The 22,504-nt window shown below is 38.6% G+C and overlaps 1 long non-coding RNA gene across 1 annotated transcript; it reads left to right on the forward strand.

Moving 5' to 3' along the window:
* The first annotated feature begins 5,527 nt into the window (after positions 1–5,527).
* LOC113964301 lies at positions 5,528–17,471 on the forward strand. Its single transcript, XR_003533151.1, has 3 exons — positions 5,528–5,614; positions 15,232–15,312; positions 17,403–17,471. It is a non-coding gene; the product is annotated as an uncharacterized LOC113964301 (long non-coding RNA).
* The last annotated feature ends 5,033 nt before the right edge of the window (positions 17,472–22,504 follow it).

Here is a 22,504-nt window from a genome sequence, read left to right on the forward strand (position 1 = left end):
TCTGCAAGGACCAAGCAACTCGCCCAATAGGCTCATCAGGTTGCTCCATAAATTATCCTAAAAACTGCTGGGCGAATCAATCCCTAGCAGAGGTGGAGCCTCCTTTACTAGAAGGGAAACATGCTTGGGAGAAAGGGTGGCATTGATTTGGTATTTTCTCTGAAGAGGGAAATGAAATAGACCATATATATATATATATATATATGCATATATGTATATATGCATATATAAATATGCAGAATATATAGAACGATAGTTTAAAGCTATATATATATATATTTAAATCTTTCTATTTTTAAAGCTACTCCGAGGGCGGCTCGCAATCCGAGAGTCAGCCCCTCGGCCCTGCCAAGGGGAGACCCGCAGCGGGGAGCAGAAGCACCGGGGGACGTGCACGAACATCCGCGGAGACTGCACGGCCCCGCGTCCAGCACGACCGCGATTTTGGGGAGGGCGGTCCCAGTCATGGGGAAGGGAACATCCGCCAGCCCCTCGCTCGTCCCCAGGAGAAGGGGCACACCCCTACAGCCATGCTGAAAGCAGGCCGCGTGATGGACGCGCAAGGGCAGCCGCGGCAATTGCGCGCTCCCAAGGCGCGATGGGCGCAGGCTCGGCGGCTGCAGACGGCTCTGCGTGGCCGCGGAGCGCCCGGAGGGGACGAGGCGCGGGGTGGGCGATGCGCGGTGCTGAGCTGTGACATGCGCCAGGGCGTGCAAAACGCGTGGTTTTTGGGTTTTTTTCCCTTCTGTTTTCCTCCTTCCTCCTCCTCGGCTGCTCCATCTTTCTGCCTCTCTCAGGAGACGTACGCGGCAAAGTAGCCAAACACACCCCACCAGCTACCCCTCTCCCGAACACTGCAGGGAAAGCAACGCGGCGGCAGAGGCGACCGGAGGTTCCGCGCTCGCAGCCTCTGCCCCCGCCGTGGGGACGGGCGGTCACGTCCCGACGGCACCAGAGCTTAGATAACGCGTTATGTCTTCTCTCGTCTTCAGGGTCGGATGGTCCCTGAATCTCTCCCCAACCCAAATTCCCGGCCCCTGAGATGCCCCTGCTCGGAGCTTTCTATGGGGCGCTTCTGGAGTAATCTGCACAACGTGTTCTCAGCGTAAGGCGCAAAGCGTTTTATAGTCATCATCATCATACTCCTTCGAGTCAAGTTGTCACTGCACAGAAATGTAAATAACCCCCCATCCAGTAGTTATGCCGATGAAAGGCAGTGTTTTGTCTTTACACATCATCATCTGATTATTATTTTATATGTCCAGCTTACAGCTGCTTTAATGGTTAAAGAAACTCACCACGCTTCAGAGAGCTGCAGTACATTAAGTGAAAATTCAACGACTTGAAAATTAATAGCCAGTCCTGTGGGTACTGGCAGACGGTAAAGGCACATATTATTGTATGACCTGAGGTCTCTTTACTGGTGGATTCACACAGCAGGCAGCATCCTAGCATGATGGCAGAGGTACGAGCTCAGAGGAAAGGATATGCATTTATTACAGACTAAGTGCAAAAGCAACTCCTCTGCTGCAGGTGGTGGCACTAGCTCCAATGAGCAGGATTACTGTCCCCCTCAGCAAGACAATAAGCACAGCCTGTCCCCAAGTCCCTTTCTCTCTGGGAAGTCCTTCTGCCCTGAAAGTAACCATGGTTCTAAGGTTTATTATGGATCGATCTGTCAAATTGACCGCATTTTGCAAAATATGCAATGAATAATTCTATGTCTTTGCATCTGATGTTTATGGAATCATTAAAACTCTTTACCAGTCTACAAAATTTCATCCTGTCACCAAAAGATATTATGCAATTAAAGTGACTAGTAAGAAAATTTGACATAAGAAGTTTAAGTGTACAGGATTCCACGGCATCTTCTTTCTATGTGAGCAGTTTGGAGCATCTATTTAAAAACTTAATGCCACTCCTGTGTAGATACAGCAGCTTGCTACCACTGAAAGAGATGGCAGACTACGGCTAAAACAATACATAGCATGAATAGTGAGAAAATGAAATTTTTCATTTGATTTCTGGGTTTAGAATGCTAAGACACATAGAAGTACTATTAAAATAAAATTAAAACGAAAACAGCACCAGTGAGATTTCTCAAATGATACAAGACTAAGGATGACATCAGGACAAGCCGTTTTCAGATAGTCCCAAATCTGAATGTTCCTTGTACTTTAATGTAAAGAATAGAAATCCATCCATTTCAAAATTAGAATAAATTATTCCTTGAGTAAGTAAAATACTAGATGGAAAATAGGTATAGAAGTTTTGAAAATCAAACAGGGAACAAAAAATAGTATTAACTACCAGAAGAAAACTTGAGGGAAAAGAAGTCAACTCAATCAACTCAGATTGTCTGTATTCCTAATAAAAATAAAAGAAGTAATAAATAAAAACTACAAAAGGGAAAAGAATATCAAAGAAAAGCTGGGAAAATTACCTAGTTGGGTGTCTAGAAGAAGGAAATGCTCATACATGGTAATACACTGAAGGACAGTGAGTTAGTTATTAAGGCCTACTGATATTTCTCAGCTGCTTGCTGAGTACAGTACTGGCACAGCTAACCTAAAACCAGTATTTAAATTCTCAGTGAAAAACACCTGCTGCTGCTGAGTGTAATAAGGCTGTTTTTTTTAAAAAAAGAAAAAAGGCCAGAGATGAAGAAAGGAGTCAATAGTATCATTTTGGACCTGCTAGACATCACTTCAGAAACAGCAAAGTGACCATGGTTAAGCAAAACTGTAGAATTCAAATCACTATTATTACTAAGTTTGGTTTCTGCTAAGGAAAACCACTGTATCTTCTTCAGTCGTGTTTAACGAGTATATGAATAGAAGAACAGGGCTTCATAATTCACTGTCTTTCAAAACCATTTTAAGTCTATCAGTTATTTGTTAAAAGAGCTGCATAGTTCTGGGGTGAATAGGAAAGTAATGCCATCTTTCAGAAACTGCTTGAGACTACTGTCAGAGTGATTAACTTTCGATGTTAAAAACATGAATCTTGAGTTCTTAGGAATCTGCTCTTGAGCTTATCTCATTTAACTGATTCCTTACTGAAGTAGTGGTTTCAAAGAGAAGAAATTGAAAAAATTTACAGATGAAAGTTTCAGTTTGGTTAAGTCTATAGAAAAAAGTAGTGAATATTGATTAATTCATCACAGTATAGAATATCAGTTATAAAATTGGAAGTGCTGGCATACTGACAAATGGAAAAAGAAAAATAATCCAAAACTTGAATTTGGTAAAGCTTTTAAGTATTTAAATGTAAAATCACATCTTAACTTTCAGCTCTGCTGCTACCTCATAGTGGAAGATACAGAGAAAACATATATACACTTAACAAATTTCTTTAGTACTGTAGAGCCACACCCATACAAACACCCAAAAGAGCCCTAGTTTGAGCAGCTCAGCACCTAAATTCTGCCCAAGCTCATCAGAAATCTTTCTAACCTCCAGGTTTGAGGAGTGCAAGATAACAGGATTAATTCCATGTAAAAGACCTCTAAAACACAGCCAGGGTGTATCACTTGTTCCCTAACTTCTTAAAAGTGTAATTATTGACTTGGATTCCATAGAAATACACCTAACCCTCAGGCACTGTAAAAGAAGCAAAGGCACTTAGCACAAGTTCTTGATTTCCAGTCTGGAAGCCACCTATTCAACCTCAAGGTATCTACAATCTGTAATTCATCTAAAAGGATATGAGAAAAAATTTTCATACTTAAAGCTGAAGTCCACATAGAAGGAAGAGGAAAAAATCCCCCAAATTAATATATAAATAGCTAATATCACTGTATTTTTCACCTGGGAGCCTTCACACTTAGTATCAAAGAGCATTTGGATTCTTCAAAATTTAATTGTTCAAGATCACTGAGGAACCCAAAACCACTCATATGTAGTTTTCCGTAGCTGACATCCTCCATTTAGTCTATTTCTCTTGAATATAGCTACTTCCCTGACAGGGACATATGAGACTTGATGTAGGATTTGTGTGCCTGCCTACCATTTTGAGCGCATAAGAGCTTTGAAAACCTGGCCTTAGTGGATGGTCCATCTTCATTCACTGTGCTTGAGGGAAGTTGATGGCTCTCACATAGTTCTGTAGGGAGCACTTACCCTGCTGAGAGCAAAGTTATCCAGTGAGTGGAGAGGGAAGAAGAAATTATTATAGTGTTCTGTCCTCCACCAAAAAAAAGCATATAGAACAGCAAGAACTCAAGGACCATTTCAGTCACATCTTCAAAAGGGTAGATTTACATAACAATATTTTGGTGAAATTGCAAATGTAGACCTTAACTGCATTCACAAAGCAATTTACCTCACCCTCTAGATTTATAGAATCATAGAATAGTTTGGGTTGGAAGGGACCGTTAAATGTCATCTGGTCCATTCCCCCTCCCATGGGCAGGAACATCCTCAAAAAGTATGCACATGTCATTTATGCATTGGAGTAAGCACAAACATAAGTGCAGGGTCACATGCATGGTATTTAAAACCTGCAGCCCAAATGAAAACAGTTCCATTCTTCTTAGGGCAACTCTGAAAAAGTGGTTTTAAATATGCGTAATCATGCTTAATCCTACGTGAATGTTTACTCTGATAAAGTCCAAGAAAGCTATCTTAAACAGCATAGTAGCCTACTGTCACAATAGATGTAAAAAACATCTCAAGAAGAAAGAAAATTAATGCAAACATTTTGGCACTGGCCTTTTAGAATGGGCCTTTAAATTTGAGGATGGTGGATATCCAAGGAGGAGAACAGAAAGATGCAGAAATATAACTTCAGTGAAGCTTTTATATTATGATTAAACCCACAAAATAATTGCTTTCAGTGAAACAGTCAACATCTTAATAGAAAATAAATTATGAAACTCTCACTTCCCATAACTAAATATCATTTTAATTAAGATTTCATCTATGATGCATTGATTTAACTGCTCACTCACATTACTCATTAAAATGATTACTAACAGTATGGCTTTAGCTGAACTTAAAAATTAAGCAAGAGAAGTAATGTCAAGACAATGGATGAAGAAAGAAGACTGCACCCCTCTTCGCATCTAGGGGAAGGGGGATTGTTATAGCATATAAGACGATATTCCTTTACATTTAGCATGTTACCCTTCCTCTCCACTTAAGCTATGATGAAACAAAAAACAAATTGAAGTGTAGACAGATCTATGGTAACTAGGCTGAAGTGCTTAGGTACAGAAAGATAATTTCAAATCACAAACATTCCCTTGGTTTATTACTATTGTCATTGCCTTTCACTAGACCTTCAAATATTTTCAACATGAGCCAGAAAAAAGCAAATAAATACATTTGGATCTTTCCTGTATTACAGGGCATAAATCCACAGTCCCTAACACTTCTCCCTGACAGCACAATTTTATCTTTGCCTCTCCCTACCCTGTCAGACAATTTCCCAGAAAAAAGAGTCCAGGACCCTGGATTTCTCAGGAGCCTGGATTTTCCTCTGTGAAGTCACATCTTTGAAGGCAGTGGCCTTTCCTAGTGAATATGGTGACCAGCAAGGAGTGCTTCGCAGTGTGAGGCATGAGTGTGCTGCAGACAAGGCAAAGAGTCTTACAGGGGACTGGGGCACCAAGGTGCACTCTAGTTCATTTAGGAAGTTAAGTCTAGCTTGGATTACCCCAATGCCATGGGCAGGAGGTGAGCACCACTCAAATTCTTTTCCAGTCTGTGCTCTATTTCCCCTGTCAAGGAAGTGACACGGTTCAACCTAGTGTACCTCAGTGGCACAAATGTACAAAGAGTACACGGTATACATTGGCACTTTAGTTCAAGTGAGGAACTTCAATTCAAAAGTGAGCCTTGGAGTACACGAAGATGATTGCAGCATCTTTTTGGATGTGCTTTCCAGGACTGTTGGAACATATTGTGCTCCAGCACTAATGGTCTTCAGTCTATGGAACTAGATTGGTACTAGTCTAAAGTAAATCCCCTCCAAACCACATTTACTGTGGGTGCTGGGTTCTCAGTACCAACCGATTGTTTCTGAAGACCTGCTTCCATTTCACCGCAGTATTTGCCAATGTAGCCAAAGCCACAGTGATTATTTAGAGGACTAGGACCTTGGCATGAATCATGGCAAAATGGCCTGCCAATGTATGTGCTCCCATACTTTGAAATCACATAGCAAAGAAATCTTTTCTTTTTGCTGATTCCTTTTGTCTTCAGGTAGGATGAAAATTCCCTTCAAATGGCAAGAATAAGAATCACTTCACAGCTTATAGGATACTCTCAGGAGAATACGATTTGATTATGTGTCTGGTCTTATTTTGTTAAAGGCTACCAGGGCAGCTGTTCTACCTGACTACTGTGAGCACTTACAGTTCCAGTCAGATCAGGAAGACAAAGACGTGAAAAAGAAAAATAATGGGGCAGGCAAAGACTGTGGTCTGTACTTTTTCCAGTTTCAAAAAGATTCAGTTGATACTTGGCTCAGCCTTTGTTGAAAGTTGAAAGTGGACTTTCAGTACACCCTATCCTGACCAGTCCTCCATAGAATATAAGAAGTTTTTTAATCTGCAAAGCACAAGAGATAAAAAGGTCTCATCATAAGACTGGTTTGTCTGAAAATTGAAAAATGTTTTCTCCAGAATGCCAATTTAAACTGTTGGTAGCAGAATCCCGTAGCAAATCTAAAGGAGAGGTGATATAATGCTGTTCAGAACATTAACACTCTCTCTGCAATATATTATGTCACTTGCTGAACTTCTGTAATTATTATTAATTGACCTCTAGACCTCTAAATTGTAACAAAAGCTTCAGATATTTAGAGATTGCTTTTTGGTATATTAGATTGTATTTTGCTTCCTTTTATAGAAGGCATATGTTCTCTGAAGTTGCGCTAAATTTGTCCTTTACTTTTGCATCTCCATCTTTCTTCTTAAGGTTCCTTTTCCATCTTCCAATTACTGGTTACTATACAGCACTTTAAGAAACAAATGTTTAATTCCCATATTGAATACATTACCATCATCAGTATCTCCTGTGCTTACTAGAGAAATAAGCAGAGATCCGACTGAGCTTCAAATTAGGTTAATTGTTATTGTATATTCACTACATAATCAAATAGAACTGTCCTAAATATAGCTTGGTGTAAACCCAACAGTCAGGTCGATAGATTTATTTGCAATGGTAGGAATATGTCAAAATACTTCGTGAAAAACCAGCATTGCTTCCAAATTTAATTATTGAGAGAAAAAGGAAAAAAACCCTATCTTCCTAAGTAGTCTGTTATGACAGGTCCTCACTAGATTGTGTAAAGAATATGCTGTTAATTGCCAAAAATCATTTGTTGATGACATCAAATTTTTCAACATTTAGCAACACTGAGATAGCATGGAGGTTAAAGAATACAGGCATATTCCACTGTGTCATAATGCAGAGGTCTGCCAATATTTTAAAGATGTACTTTGTGGTATGTTTTTGAAACTACTTCATTGCATCACCAATATGAAAGTGCTTTGATTTCTTTTTTTAAACATAGAAGAGAAACAAAAAAGAATATTTTTCTTTCTCAAACAATACCAGAAAGTAGGATTAGAGGACCCTTAGTCTTAGGTTTGTTGCTCCTAGACAAACTATTTTTTCTGCAGTTGTCTTTATTCACCAACTTGGATATTCTAACATTTGCATATGATGAAAATTCATCATTCTAGCATGAAAAAAAATGTTGCTGTGCGGAGATAATTCTGGTGAATAACATAGAAATCAACTAATTTTGAAAGTGGAAGAATTATGGTTTATCTTGTGCTCTCAGGAAGGCCATTACCAGTTATGATTATCAATACCAATTCACCCTTTCGATTGGAGACTGATGAAACAGCTGCTTTGGTTTGTAGCATTGATGATTATTTTTCTTAAGAATGATCCTTCTGTGTAGTAATTCAACCATTCTCTTGAAAGTATCTCCTAAAATAATACCACTGACAAGACTGGTGATACTCATATTATCTTCTGCTTCAGCTGTGTTGCAAATGATACTCTGTATGTCAGAGTCTTTGATTTCCCTAATAGCTGTTAAAAGCATTGCATGGTTTTGTGAAGCTTCACCTCAGTTGCCACACTGTATTAACCATGAAAAACAGATTCTTTATTTAGTCTTGAAAAAAATCATTATAATTTAATGTGATTTAATAAAATAAAATGTAATTTAATTTTCTAATCTGTTTCGTTTCATATCTCATTTACTTGAAAATATTTCTACTAAACTACTAATCCTTGTATGCCATTTAATACTCATTAGCTCCTGGCAAAACACTGTCCACCCAGAGGCTCACCTTTCATTTTTAGGAAGTGTCTCAAAGGTTGCTATATGCTACAGTTGCCAGTCTCAGTGTGCTGCAGGCTTATGGCAGGTGTTGAGTAGAAGCTGCCATTCATGCAGAATTTTGCGGTGTCCCGTAGCTGAGGAATTTCCACCACCTATCTTCCACAGCTCTTTATCATAGCATGTAGTTTTGGGCCCCACAGTATAAAAGAGACAACCTGTTAGAGAGCATCCAAAGGAGGGCAACGAGGATGGTGAAAGGACTGGCTGCCAGCTTTTCCTGGCAAATGCTGTGGGAGACAGTGTCAAAGGCTTTGTTGAAGTACAGGTAGACAACATCCACCGCCTTTTCCTCATCCACTAGGTGGATCAGCTGGTCATAAAAAGAGATAAGGTTGGTCAAGCAGGACCTGCCTTTTCTAAATGCATGCCGGCTGGGCCTGATACCCTGGCTGTCCTGTACGTGCCATGTGATTGCACTCAAGATGATCTGTTCCATAACCTTCCCTGGCACCAAGATCAGACTGACAGACTTGTAGTTCCCCATATCCTCCTTCCAACACTTCTTGTAGATTGGCATCACCCTGGCTAACCTCTAGTTGTCTGGGACCTCTCTGGTTAGCCAGGACTGACAAGAAATGTTGGAGAGTGGCCTGGCAAGCTTTTCCACCAGTGCCCTCAGTACCCTCAGGTGAATCCCATCCAGCTCCATAGAAGTGTGAGTGTCTGGGTGGTGCACCAGGTCACTAACTACTTCCTCCTGGATTGCAGGGGGTCTATTCTGCTCTTTTTCCCTGTCTAGCAGCCTAGGGGGCCAGTTTCCCTGAGCATAACTGGTCTTTCTGTTAAAGACTGAGGCAAAGAAGGCATTAAGTAACTCAGTCTGTCCTCATCCTTGGTGACAATGTTCCACGCTGCATCCAATAGAGGATGGAGATTTTCCTTGGCCCTCCTTTTGTTGTTAATGTATTTATAAAACCACTTTTTATTATCTTTCACAGCAGTAGCCAGATTGAGTTCTAGCTGAGCTTTTGCCTTTCTAATTTTCTCTCTACATGACCTAACAACATCCTTGTACTCTTCCTGAGTTGCTTGCCCCCTCTTCTGAAGGTCATAAAGTCTATTTTTTTTTCCTGAGTTCAAGTGAAAGCTCTCTGTTCAGCCAGTCCAGTTTTATTCCCCAGCAGTTTGTCTTTTGGCACATGGGAATGGCTTTCTCCTGTGCCTTTAAGATTTCCTTCTGAAAGTATGTTCAGTCTTCCTGGACCCGTTTGTTGTTAAGGACTGTTTCCAAAGGGACTCTCTGAATCAGTGTCCTGAACAGGCCAGTGACTGCCCTCTGGAAGTCCAAGGCAGAGGTTTTGTTGACCTGCTCCCTTACTTCACCAAGAATTGAGAAGTCTATCATTTTGTGGTCATTCTGCCCAAGACAGCCACATCTCCCACCAGCCCTTCTCTGTAAACAGCAGGTCTAGCAGGACACCTCCCCTGGTAAGCTTGCTTACTGGCTGTGTCAGGAAGTTATCTTCCACACACTCCAGGAATCTCCTAGGCTGCCTCCTCTCCTCTATGTTGAGTTTCCAGAAGACATCCAGCAAGTTGAAGTCTCCCACAAGAACACAGGCTAGCCACCATGAAACATCAGCCAGCTGCTCATAGAATACTTCACCTGCCTCTTCATCCTGCCTGGGTGGTTTATAATGGACTCCCACCAGGATACCTGCCTTGTTGGCTATCCCCTGAGTCTTTCCCATAAACACTCAAGTCTGTCATCACCATAATTCTGCCCTAGACAATTAAGACACTCCCTAACACATAGGGTACCCCACTGCCTCTCCTTCCTTTCCTGTCCCTTCTGAAGAGGATGTAGCCATGCGTTGCAGCACTCCACCATGTTTCCAGCATGGCAAATACCCCCTATCTTTCCTGCTGCCAGTGGCTTCCAGCTCCTCCTGTTTGTTACCTATATTGTGTTCATTGGTGTAGACACACTTCAGCCGCATGTTGATCAGATGTGTTCTCCTGTTCCTAAGCTTCTAGTCATAGATCAATGTGCCCAACTAACTGTACCTATCACTTCTCTGAAGGTGAGTAGGCTTTTCCCACTTTCATCATACCCATGCCTGTGGCTACTTTTCCTCTTCTCTGGAAGCAACTCAAAAAATCACCTTAATAGCTACAAGTATAACCATAGTAACAGACAGTGTGTTACCCTCTGAATGTTTTTCACCATATCAGATAACTAAACCAAAATATTAAACCTTTTCTGTGACATCTTAGGTCTATGTGACTGGAAGTTGTTTCCAAGTTGGGTCGGGAGGCTTTCTGTCCTCACCATAAAGTGCCTGTCTAGTTCTTTGTTTTCACTGAACTGGGTGCTTCCTTACCCATAGCAAGATGTCCTTCCTCTTTCTTATCAGAAACAAGTATCTGTAGATAAACAGTAGATCACAGCCTCTCTGTCTGCCTCTCTTCATCAGAGATAGGTGTGCGCAAGCTAAGTAGAGTAGTTATGTTTCCGTCTGCTGATTCCAGTTTTAGTCCTTTATCCTTGGCTACAGAGGAATTTATGGCCCTCATCCCTCTAAAGAATTGTGACTTTCCAATAGCTTCTAGTCTTATTTTAAATTTCACATTCCTGCTTTTGTGGGGGAGCCCCAACTGTTGCTTAGGCTTGCAAGCCTGGAATCTTACGTTGCATATAGATTCTTCATCCTTATCCCCATACAGCTCTACCACCCAGGATAGCAGAAACACATCTGTTCTGTCAATTTTTGTGTTTTCTGAGAGAAAAAAAATTTAGGATGGTGTATTAGAGCATGTGAAACAGCTGGAGAAAGCATACAAGCTTGCAAGTACATGATGTCTTCACTAGGTCTGAAAAAATTGTGAAAAATTCCAAGCAAACCAGAGATCAAGTGCAGTTGCTTTGGATTTACCATAGCTGTGTTTGTCAAATAGACAAGTTGAAAGCAAAGAGCACTTAGCACTTGTTCAACAAAGAACTACAGGAGGTAGGAGATGAGGTAGATTGGTTTAATGATACATTTGCAATGTGGTCCTAAATCAGAATTTTACATTTAAGTAGCTCACTGAGTATTTGGTTTCTTGACTAAGAGAACTGATGGTTGGTGCCTGAAAGTCAAAAGAAGGGTTGATGTTTTTGAGCAGATTTCTCAAAGTACCACGGGAGTGTTCTGCCACCACATTTTCCGACACTACTTTTCCATCAAATGCTATAAGTTTTAGTGCCTTTTAATGCCTTTAAATCTGTCACTAAATCTTTTCCAACTCCTTACCAAATTTATTCAAATACTCTTTCTAAAATCAGCTCGAACTCTTCTACCCTGAAGATCTTCCACTAATACAGCTCTTAGAAGTTTGTTTCCCAGTTCTCCCTCTTCTCTGCAACAAGTTTTACTCCTTCCGAGAATTTTTCCTTGTAAATGGCATGTTTTATTTTTAAAAGTCTTTCTTCTAGTGAAATCAGTCCACAGTTTTCAGTAAGAAACTTCAAATCATTTTTCAAATGTGTAACTGTCAAAATGTCTGATCTTGAATGGGAAAGGACTTGATAATAGGCATATTGGATTGCCCTCATTCTGTGTTACTAACCTGCTTAAGGTGGTGTAAATACCTCTGCAAAACATAAATGGATTTTAAACAATTGTTAAGTTTATGACCAGAATTAAATCACTTTTATAATAGCAATAAGCTGAAATCAATGAGTTAGGAATAGCATCCCAGAACTACCTAGCAATGAATTTTGCATATGCAATGCACTCAAACAGAATTACTCCACGGTTAATCCTACACAGCTTTTGACAATGTGGAAAGTGCACTAAGGATTTGAGTTCAACTGTTCAAATCTACTCTTAGCTTTAAAAGCTACTAACTCATACTGACAAGTTAAAACACTCTATAAACTTTTTAAAATAGCTACTCCATTTCTAATGACCAAAATTCCTTCTCTGGTAAATCAATTTCGATAACAGTGATACTGTCATAACAAATAGGTATTAATAGCAAGTTGTTACCAAAATATATCAGTATACAAATACATGTTCTTGAGAGCATTCTTTTTTTTGTGGCATGAACCCTTGACTTACCCTTGAATGAGACTGTATGCTTGACTGGATTGTACTAATATAATGGGAAATATAATTGTACTAATACTATTGGGAAAGAACAGTTCCAAGGCATTTGAAGGAAAACAGAGGTCTCCAAAAACTCAAGCACATGATTCAGAATGGGCCTTGAAAGTGCAAGAGCAGGATGGCATCAGAAGCCTTAAGGCCATAGACCAGGGTAGTACTGGATACAGTGGTGACAAAGACAGCAAAAGTCAAGTATCCAACACATGGAAAATACACTATATATACTAAAAGCCAATGATAACATGGAATTTGCAAACCATTGAAGAAAGAGCAAATAATTTTGTTAGTAAACATGTAAAAATAACACCAAGTGAAACCAGAAATGAGAAGGAAGAAGTCCTACTATAACCACCATTTTCCTGTCAGTGAAGCACCTGAGAGACTGGATCCATGGTACAACTCTGCTCCCCTATTATATTCTGCTAAGGAGCAGTAACACTATTTATCTACTGACCCAGAATAATAAAGATGAGTGTAAAAGAAACAGGGATACTTTTGTTCAATAATTGTATTATAAATGAAAATTTGCTGTAATTAGGTCATTCCAACTGTATGAGTTAGCATCCTTGTAACTAAATTAGTAATACAATTTTGATTAAATTTCTAATACCTTAATTGGACTAGCAATAAATTCCTGAGTTTGTATAAGGTGTGTTTCTTTAGCCCACATGCACTGCACAGTGCATTTGCTTTGATATCTTACCCTTGATTGTAATTTGGATGTACCGCTCTTTAAAGTTATCAGGCATCATTTATTCTTTTACTTCTTAACACATACATCTAATGTAATGATAGACAAATTAATAGGATAGCTTTTCTTTTAATGAAAAGCATATATAAGGGGCCAGTGAGTAGGTGTGTTTCATCACCTTTGATGCCGCAACGATCAAAATGAGAATAGTCGCAGTTTGGTGAAAAGATTGCCATGGCTACCCACAAGCCCCTGATGCTCTGGAAACAAGTAGGGATAGCAGGGCTAAGAGAACACTCCTTCATAGCAAGGGAGGTCCACAAGCCTTCACAGCATTAGCTAGCTGCAGTCACTGAGTGGTGCTTCCTAAATCACATGAGAAAGAAGCCCTTTGTCATACGGAAAGAGGTTACCCGTACCTTCAGTTCACTCATGCAGACACCGTTTGACCTCCTGTCCATCTCTGAAATGCCTGAATGTTCCACTTGCTGCAAATGCAGATAAACAGGTAATCCCATCTTGATGCAAGCCTGGCTGCAGGGTTTGTCTTGTCCGCTCACAGTTCCTCTTCCTGTGCTCCTGTAAAGCACCTGAGATCAAACTCTTCCCTTTACATAGAAAGTCCAACTTCCTCCTCTCTGCAGAAGGCTTCTATCTAAAATCACATTTCTGAAACATGAGGAAATTACACCAAATAAATTTTTTTGTATCTTTGATATTTATTTGTATATAATTTTTCACCAGTAGAGGCATTTTGGGGAAAACAAGTGTTTATAAATTAGTGATAAATGCTTGTGAAATGAGGTGCTGGAATTTTGGATAAAAATCATGACCAGTCAGACCAAGACATGGTTACTAAAGAACAACAATCAATTTGTATACTACAGCACATTTTTTTATAATGTATCTTTACATATTGCAGCCCCTTAAATCATAAACCCCTCAAAAGTCCTTTCCAGGTGTCTTTTTACCTCCTTGATATGTCTGATTTCTTCACCAAAGTTTTAAATAATCCACAGCCAAACATAAATCAATAATCTTTAAGGAGAATATCTTCAGGAAATCTCCCTTTAAAGGAATAATACAGTAGTTTGTCATTAAATATAGCAAATTATTAATGTGTTTGCGTGTTCCTTTACCTATTCTGAATTGTCTAAGCATAATTTTTAATTCTTTTTTCCCTACTTTGTAGACATTCTTTCCACTTCAAAATACCTATCTTAGTCATAAAGCATAAAAGAGCTATAAAAGCTGACTTTGTGGTGTCCTTAAATCCCTTAGGGACCATCCAGCATTCAGCAGATTAAAGTAGTAGTTTTTCAGTGGCATCTAAGTGTGAAAACTCAGTAAAAAAAACCCTGTGGGATACTACGGTAGACAAACAAGTCTTTTAAAAGACAGCTCTTGCAGAACACAAGTCACTACCTCGGTATTAATATATGTCTCAAGTCTTTCTTCATATGCTAAATGGAAGTGTCTGGGATAAAAAAAGGCTGCTTGTGCTACTTCATAATTTACACTACACAGTGCTGAAATTGGCTAATGCTTTGTCATCTCCCAACTGTACCTGTTGCTATGTGAAGGCCTTTCTAATTGAAAACAAATCATTCTCCCTTAAAATTCATTACAAAGTTACCAGCTGAGCTTTAAACACAGCATCTGTAATATGCTGTGGTGATTGGATATTGTGCAGCAGCTCTAACATTTCAGCAAAACTATGAACTGTTTACAGATAATGAGTTATAAATGTTCTTTTGCCAATAAACATAAAATGCTCATGCCGATGAAAACACAATTATAATCCAAGAAAGTGGTGTAGGTAAACTTACTAGTAATAAAAATCTGTAGGAAACCTGAGGAATTATATTCTGTGACACAATATCCCAATACCTACTCTTCCATGGCTGCAATGCAATCAGCAGGGATTTGCCTGTGGGCAGGCTCCTAGGAGGCTTAGAGTGTTGGAGGGAAGAGCCTCATGGGTTAGCAAAAGCCTCATAAACTTCAGAATCAAACTTAAGAAGAGATACCTGAGGAAATGAGACTTTGAAGTTGACCTTTCTTTGTTATTATTTCTAGAGAAAGAAATTATGGGACTGTTTCACTCTTTCTGCTCAGGCAAAAAGAAGAAAATAGAGATGCGTTCTTTGTGCATGCAAAGTAAGTGAGAAAAATTCTTGTGAGGCAAGTTAAAGGACAAGCAAAATAAAATTATTTTTCATGCCATCAAGACTAACTGAATTGGGAAGGGAAATGCTGAAGGAAAGGAAATTGTAAAAGTCTGAGCTGTATTTTATCAAGAGCTGCAATGTAATCTACTTTAAGAGATCTGCTGGAGATCAGTCCAATGTGCAAGAATTAATATACGCTCTCACTCAACATTTCAGTAATAATTTGAGACACCATGCAAGTTGGAAGGGGTAGAACATATCTTAAATAAATTTAACTTGAATATCCTTTATCAAAATATTGTGAATTTATTGAGCCAAGAAGCTCCTTTAGGGCTATTTAACACCTGTTACAATTTCTAATTGTCTCCCACACTATTCCAATACTTAAGCAATCCCAGTTGCTTCTAAATTGAAAAATACAGCAAACTACGTGCCAAAATACACCAGATAAAGTGATTGCTTATATCTGAGACATGTAGAGGGAATTTTATTCTCAAAGGCACTTCTAAGGCACCTGACTATCTTACTAACACTACAAATATACTTGATCATTTTTATTATAGAATACTAACATGGGATTTGCTGGGAATTAATAAGGGTTTGAATCATCTCTAGGCCCTTTCTGGGCAAGTTTTTGGTTTCTGTATAAAAAAAGAATCTAATTAAATGGATCCTCTATTTGATTTAACTACACCTTATCTTTTATGTCTTGGTAAGTTATCCCACTGTCTCCAGAAAACTCCCTGTAATTCTCCACCGTGGTCTTTTGTAATAACTTTTGTTGCTGCTATTTCATCTTACTCGAGCCCTATCTTCTGCTGCAAAAGGATGGGACACACAGACCTGTATCCTGTCCTGTGCAGTCTTAAGAGAGTTTGCAAAGGAAAAAGAGGATATAGCAAACACCCTGGATGCTCAGGCACCACAGGAGCAGTGGTGGTCCCCTGCCTGCCCTTGCTGGCCTGCAGGAGCAGGGGGCTTGCTGTGCTGTTTGCACCCACCTGCAGCTCCAAAAGCCCCTAATTTATCCCCTTCCTGAGCCAATGGCTAAGCCAGCCTAAGGGAACCAGGCAGAATTTCTCAGATGATTCAGAAAAGCTAAGGAAAGGATTATGGCTTTACATATATTATAAATGCTTATGCCTTCATACCTTCAAACTATCTGCAAAGGGTATTATGTAGTAGAGGTTTGCCTGTTACTGACTTCTCTCCAGTGCATGCAGAAGTTTCTGTAAACAAAAATGTTTCTTCCTCAGAATTCTGTGCCTCAGAAATAAGAGGTGCACTGAATCTAATCTCCTCAGGTTTGAGGGGAGATAGGAGACTCAGAAATGCTCGTTAGCTCTCACACTTTATAGAAAGAAATATGATGTTATGTATTGAAGTTAAGGAAAAATTCATTTCTCTAAGCTAAGAAGGAATTCACCAGAACAAAACGTATCAGGAAAGCAACCAAAATCAAAATCAAATAAAAACAAGCCCCAAAACCTTAAACAAACAAACAAACAAACAAACCCCCAATTCCTAAACAAATGGAATTTAAACAAATCAATTTTGGAAGAGCTTGAAGCTGTAAAAAATTTGAAAATATCTGGAAAAGTCAGACACTAAGGAAAAATTTCTTTCAACTAATCTACAGAAAAATTCACCAGGATGAAATGTGTTTAGAAAAAAACTAAAGCAAACAAAAAGACCTTAACCAAATGGAATTTAAACAAACTGGTTTTAGTAAAAGCTATGTCTCCTCAATTGCTCAGCAAGTTTTCTTTGAGAAAGTGCAAGTTCAATAGTTCTCTGTTCATCTGACTTTCTGCTATGAGAAAAAAAGCACAAAACTGAAATATTTTTCTTTTGATCAAACGCTCCTTGCCTTGTACATGCATTACAAAGAGCTGAAACACAATAACAACTGCCTTTATCCTGAACAAGTCACCTTGAGAGGTACAATCTAACCCTGAATTTATTTACAGTGACTATGAAATATGACTATGAAAGGGAAATATAGTACTGAAGAATGAATATGAAATACATTTTAGTTGAAGTAGTTCATTATTACATAACCTCTCCTTTGTTATATAGCCTCTTGTAACCTGGTAGAAGACTGCAAGAACAAAAGGGAGTAGAGGAAGATTTTCTAAAAGTCGACTGCAACAAGAGCTCCCTGTCAAGTATGAAGTCTAATCCACTACAGCCACCTCTTCCAAAATCTCTGTGGCATGGCTTTCAAATAAAAAGCACATCTAAGTATTAATCTTCTGGGGAAGAAAAAGGTATAGAAGAAGAGCAACTCACAAAACAGAGACATGTTTTTTCATTATTTTTAAAGAATCTACATTTCTCCTTCTTCATGCAGCCCTGTATCAGAGTGAAGCATGCCCAGGTGAGAGCTCGACCTCTGCACCATCAGCTGCACGGGGGGAGAAATTAAATCAAGGGTCCATTTGTTCAGAGATTTCATCAGGATGTGAGTTGCCGTAGGAAATAGCAATAACTTTTCCTAAATACGTGTATACTTATTATAAATTATTGACAAATAATACAAGTGCTAATATTCACATTCTGCTGCATTGTGTGTGAGATAACTTTGAGTTACTCCCTAATTATCTAACTAATGGCAATTGCCTAGACTGAATTTCTGGTTCGCAAAGAGGGAAATAGTCCAAGAAATGAAAATATATACTCGTGTCCCAGGTAAAATTTACAAAAATTCAAGTGCCTGTTAAATATTTTTATGCTTTAAAGAGTCGCATGAACAGGTAGGATGGAAAACTTATACAGGTTTTCTTTTTTATTATTTTTCTAAATATTGATGATGATTACTTTAAAAATAATTCTTATAGAATCAGTGATCTCTCTCATGGAAGACTTTTCTCACTTACTTTGGTCACAGGTGCTTCCTATGAATGATAAGCTTCGTTTTTGTGCTTGTGTATACGTGGTTTGTGCAATCTCCATTTTTAACCCTAATTTAACACTTCACTGAAATTATCATGTTTCTGGCTTGGCAGGAGACATGTCTGTTGTGCTTTTGATGAACTGTTTTTTAATACAGATGTATCAATAAATCATGTTCCTTTATGTAGTCAGATTTTCTGAAATGGTAAAAGAAAATTATGAGCATCAGTTCTTTAAAGGTATGTTAGGCTATGAGACAGTTTGGATCAAAAGAAAAAAGTTTTCTAAGATTTTATCTTTAAAATGCATTTCAAATATTTAAACATACAAATAATATACCAACTTTCTAAGCAATTTTTTTGTAATTTGCTATGAAAATAGTGTGAGTCATTATCCTGAAGTATTCTTCTTGGATTATTTCTCTCCTTCAAATTACTTCCCAGTTAAAGTAATTTTTTTCTTAGATGCTTTGCATATTTTCATTTTCTTTGGTTCCTTATGGTCCTGTACCTTACAACAGATGTGGTTTCCATAGCTTTTTGCTCTTTCAATTAAACTTTTTTTTTTGGGGGGGGAGGTAGAGGAAGGGAATTCACTGAGATATCATTTCAAACAAACACCCAGATTATTTTATGGCCTCAATATTGCTTTCCACTTTAATAGCTTCTATGAAAAATGGAAAAATATAAGCAATAATGGTCCTTGAACGTTAGATAATGGCTTCAGGCTTAACTGTCAGCATTGTTCCTGGATTAGGTAGATTGAAAACAATTCTTGGCATAAATCCTATGAAAAAATTCATTGTCTTTGCTGCAATAAGACCACTCTATGGACTACTGCAATGGGAGAACAGAGCAATGGCCTCACTCTCGCTGGATGACATCCTTCTTCCTTTGGGGCTGCAGTTAAGCTTATGAATGAGTTGGTCAGATAGCAGAGACACAACCATGGACCTTCCATTCCTGCACCTGCACCATGAGATGGTGATCGTCAGGACTCTATGTAGAGAAGTCCTGCCCTCACAGCCCACCTGGGCAAGAAAGTGCTCTGCGAGGAGCTCCATTATTTTAAATGGGATTACTTGGGGAGAGTAACCACCATATGGGCAAGAGAGTAAATCAGACCTGAAATGAGTACCAAAGGGGTTTGCCTCAACAGAATCCTGTTCTGCGGTTGGGTCACTACAAGTTTCACTCAAATGTAAGTGTAGCTGGTGCCTTCCCCTGGGGAGTGTTCTGGCCACTGCTGCCAGAGTGTCAAATTGACAGGCAGCCTCTGAAATTCACCAAGATGGGAATATGGCCCACATCAGCCTCCTTCTGCTGTAATCTGGGAGGGGTTGCTCTGCAGTTCAAGCAGAGGTCCGAGCTAGTAAGGCACAAGTTGAAGGTCTAGTACCTAATAATGGTTGATTTGATCTTTTCCCTGAATGAAATTTAACATGTAGACAGTTACAAATGGGAACATAGCATAGATCATAAAGTCAAGTGCTCACCAGGTCAAAATTGCCTACTTGCCCACTCCAGCCTTCTTGGTGTTTACAGTATAATGCTGTAATTAATTCCAAAATCAAATGCTATGATTTTCCTCAGGGAATAGACTGGAAGCAGACTTGTATCATCTGAATGGTAATTCCTTCTAATACAGGTATATAATTCTGATATGCAGTGACCTATTACCCCCACTGAAAAAATCTTCAGAGATGGTAATCAATAAATGAACTTGCAAATTAAACCATTAGTCATTGTGAATATTATATCTATCATCTATTAATTAGAGATTCAAAACTTATAAGATTACTTTGCCATTGATCAAGATAAATTCTGATGGAGACATGAATACTTTGAACAGCAGTATTCAATCTATGATTGCATCACATAGCACAATGAAAAAATTAATCATTACTGAAAAATGTAATTCAATGCAAGGATATAATAGTCAATTGATGCTTGAGCAGGTGTAAGGGATGCAGGAATAATTACTACTGTGAGAAATGAAATGCCAACATACATAAAAAAATAAATGTCAGAAGTAATCTTGTATGTGGAAAGGGAATAGTTTAATTACCTTTATAAAAAAAAAATCAGTCAATAAAACCAGGTAGAAACTCTAAGCAGAAAAGAACAAGATCTGCAATGGGAGCTCGTGAGGGAAGTCAAGCTGAGATATACTTCTTGTCATAACCTAAATACACTGCTGTATCACTCATAGCAGATTCTCATTTAATTGTGGTTATTCCTTTAGCTTTGATGATCAGTATTTCATCAACAGTGAAATAATTAAAACAATATAGATATGTGCATCATGCTCAAAGTTCTTGAAAGTTTTGCCATTATTATAACTTAGCAACAAAGCAACCACGCTTTGGACATAAATACTTAGGCTTTAGCAAGAAGTATGATGTGTGAGTAGTGAAAAAGGCAATAATTTCAAGTGGCCAGCTCTTTATGGCATTGTGATTAGCTTAGAATAAATAGACATAATCCGATTACTATTAATTCTCTACAAAACTGAATGGACACTGAAAATTTTCATTGTGAAACTGGAGGATGGGTAGCAGGCAAAACATTCAGTCTCAGGATCTTAACGTTAAAAGGACTATTTCATGCAGTTGTAGACTGCATGAAATAATAAGAGTGTAATAAGAGGTCCAATCATGCAATAGAGAAGAAACAACTAAAGACATGAAACATGGGAAAAACCTTTTCACACATTGGCTTTTCTGTGCTAGACCAACACCAAAACAAGATGTAGCAAAATGAGGTGTAGCTGCAATTCTAGTTTGTCTCCTACCACAGGAAACAGTCCTTATTAGAGGGCAGAGTTTTTATAGTTAATAAGAGCTATAGCTTTACAACTTTGCAAGGTACTTTTAAATATCCATCCTTGCCTTACAACCTGCAAAACTTAGTTCTGTTTGTTTCATATTAGTGCAGCACTGCATAAATCTCAGTTTGCTCTTATTTTACAATTTCCTCTTTTCCATATCCAAATAGCTATAGTTAAAAATAAGTATTTGTAGCCTAGCAGAGGAAACAAACCCTCTTCCTTGCTCAAATTACTTAAATTGTCTTATTTGGAGTACCAATTAAATGATTAACTGATTTTTCCACAACACTCTAAAATGACACTTCTCAGAAGTGATCTGTTGAGTCAGATTGTCTGCAGATTCAGGGAGTGCTGTATCTTTTGATGTTGGGCATAATTCAGACTCTTTCTTTGTAACTGTAAGGAATAGAAACTGTTGCTCAAAGGCAAAATGAGATATCAGCATACGAGGTAAGAAACAGGGCAATAGTGATGGGCTGTCTACTGTTCTGACTGTTGTGGGAATGAAAGACATACAGCTAATTTTTCTTAATCTCCTTAATATAGGAAAAAAGTACCTGCAGAATTAATAAAGATCCTAGCACCCCAAACAGTAAGGTTCTCCTACATGCTGGTAATGCTGGAAAAGTTACACTCCTTCATGCTGCACTTGTACATGTAATATCCCACACATAAATTGCCCCCAGAGTTCAATGGATCTGCTGACAAAAGGGAAGTTACTCCTCCCTCTAGATGGATATGGGCTATGGAGTCCAGACAGCCAACTCTGCTTTTCTGGATGACTAACCAAGTAGGCTGTGGGAGCATGCCAATGAATATGAAGAGAACTCAGTTAATAAGGACAGTGGTGACAGGCAGGAAAGATGCCTCCTGTGAAAAATATCATAAAATTTGACATTTACAAAAAGTTTAAATTACAAACAAAAGTATATGCTAGCAAGAACTTGGAGGACAAACTTGGGATCCAAAGGTAGCTTCAAAATGAATCAGGCCAGGATTTCATCCAGGGATTTGAACATCAACAGACCAGGCAAAGCTTAAAGATGTGAGTTCACAACTATGCTAAGCTCTTCCCTCACCTCTGGATATTCATTCCCATTCCTTCCATTTGGCTAGCACTTGCTTTCTGTGTCAGCTCAACTGTTCAAATTCCAGAGCTTATACAGCTATAAATAAGTAAGTAAATAAATAAGTCAGCATTTAGCATCACTAGTAGTGTTTCAACATTTTATACTATTATATTTACTAAAGTAGGAAAGTTCCTCACTTTCACTCGAGCCAACAGTTTGGCTCAAGAGACATTAGCTATTCTGCTCTAGTTACTTTAAAATATGATCCAAGCAACAGTTTTTAGTGATTCTCAAATTATAACACAAATATAGTTGCCGTAAAGCTGTGGCTTAGACCCATAGCTTATGCAGAACATTTCTTTAATGCATGGTTCATAACTATCAGGT

This window comes from Neopelma chrysocephalum, unplaced genomic scaffold, assembly GCF_003984885.1.
Source record: "Neopelma chrysocephalum unplaced genomic scaffold, ASM398488v2 Primary Assembly neopelma1_42, whole genome shotgun sequence".
Lineage (NCBI taxonomy): Eukaryota > Metazoa > Chordata > Aves > Passeriformes > Pipridae > Neopelma > Neopelma chrysocephalum.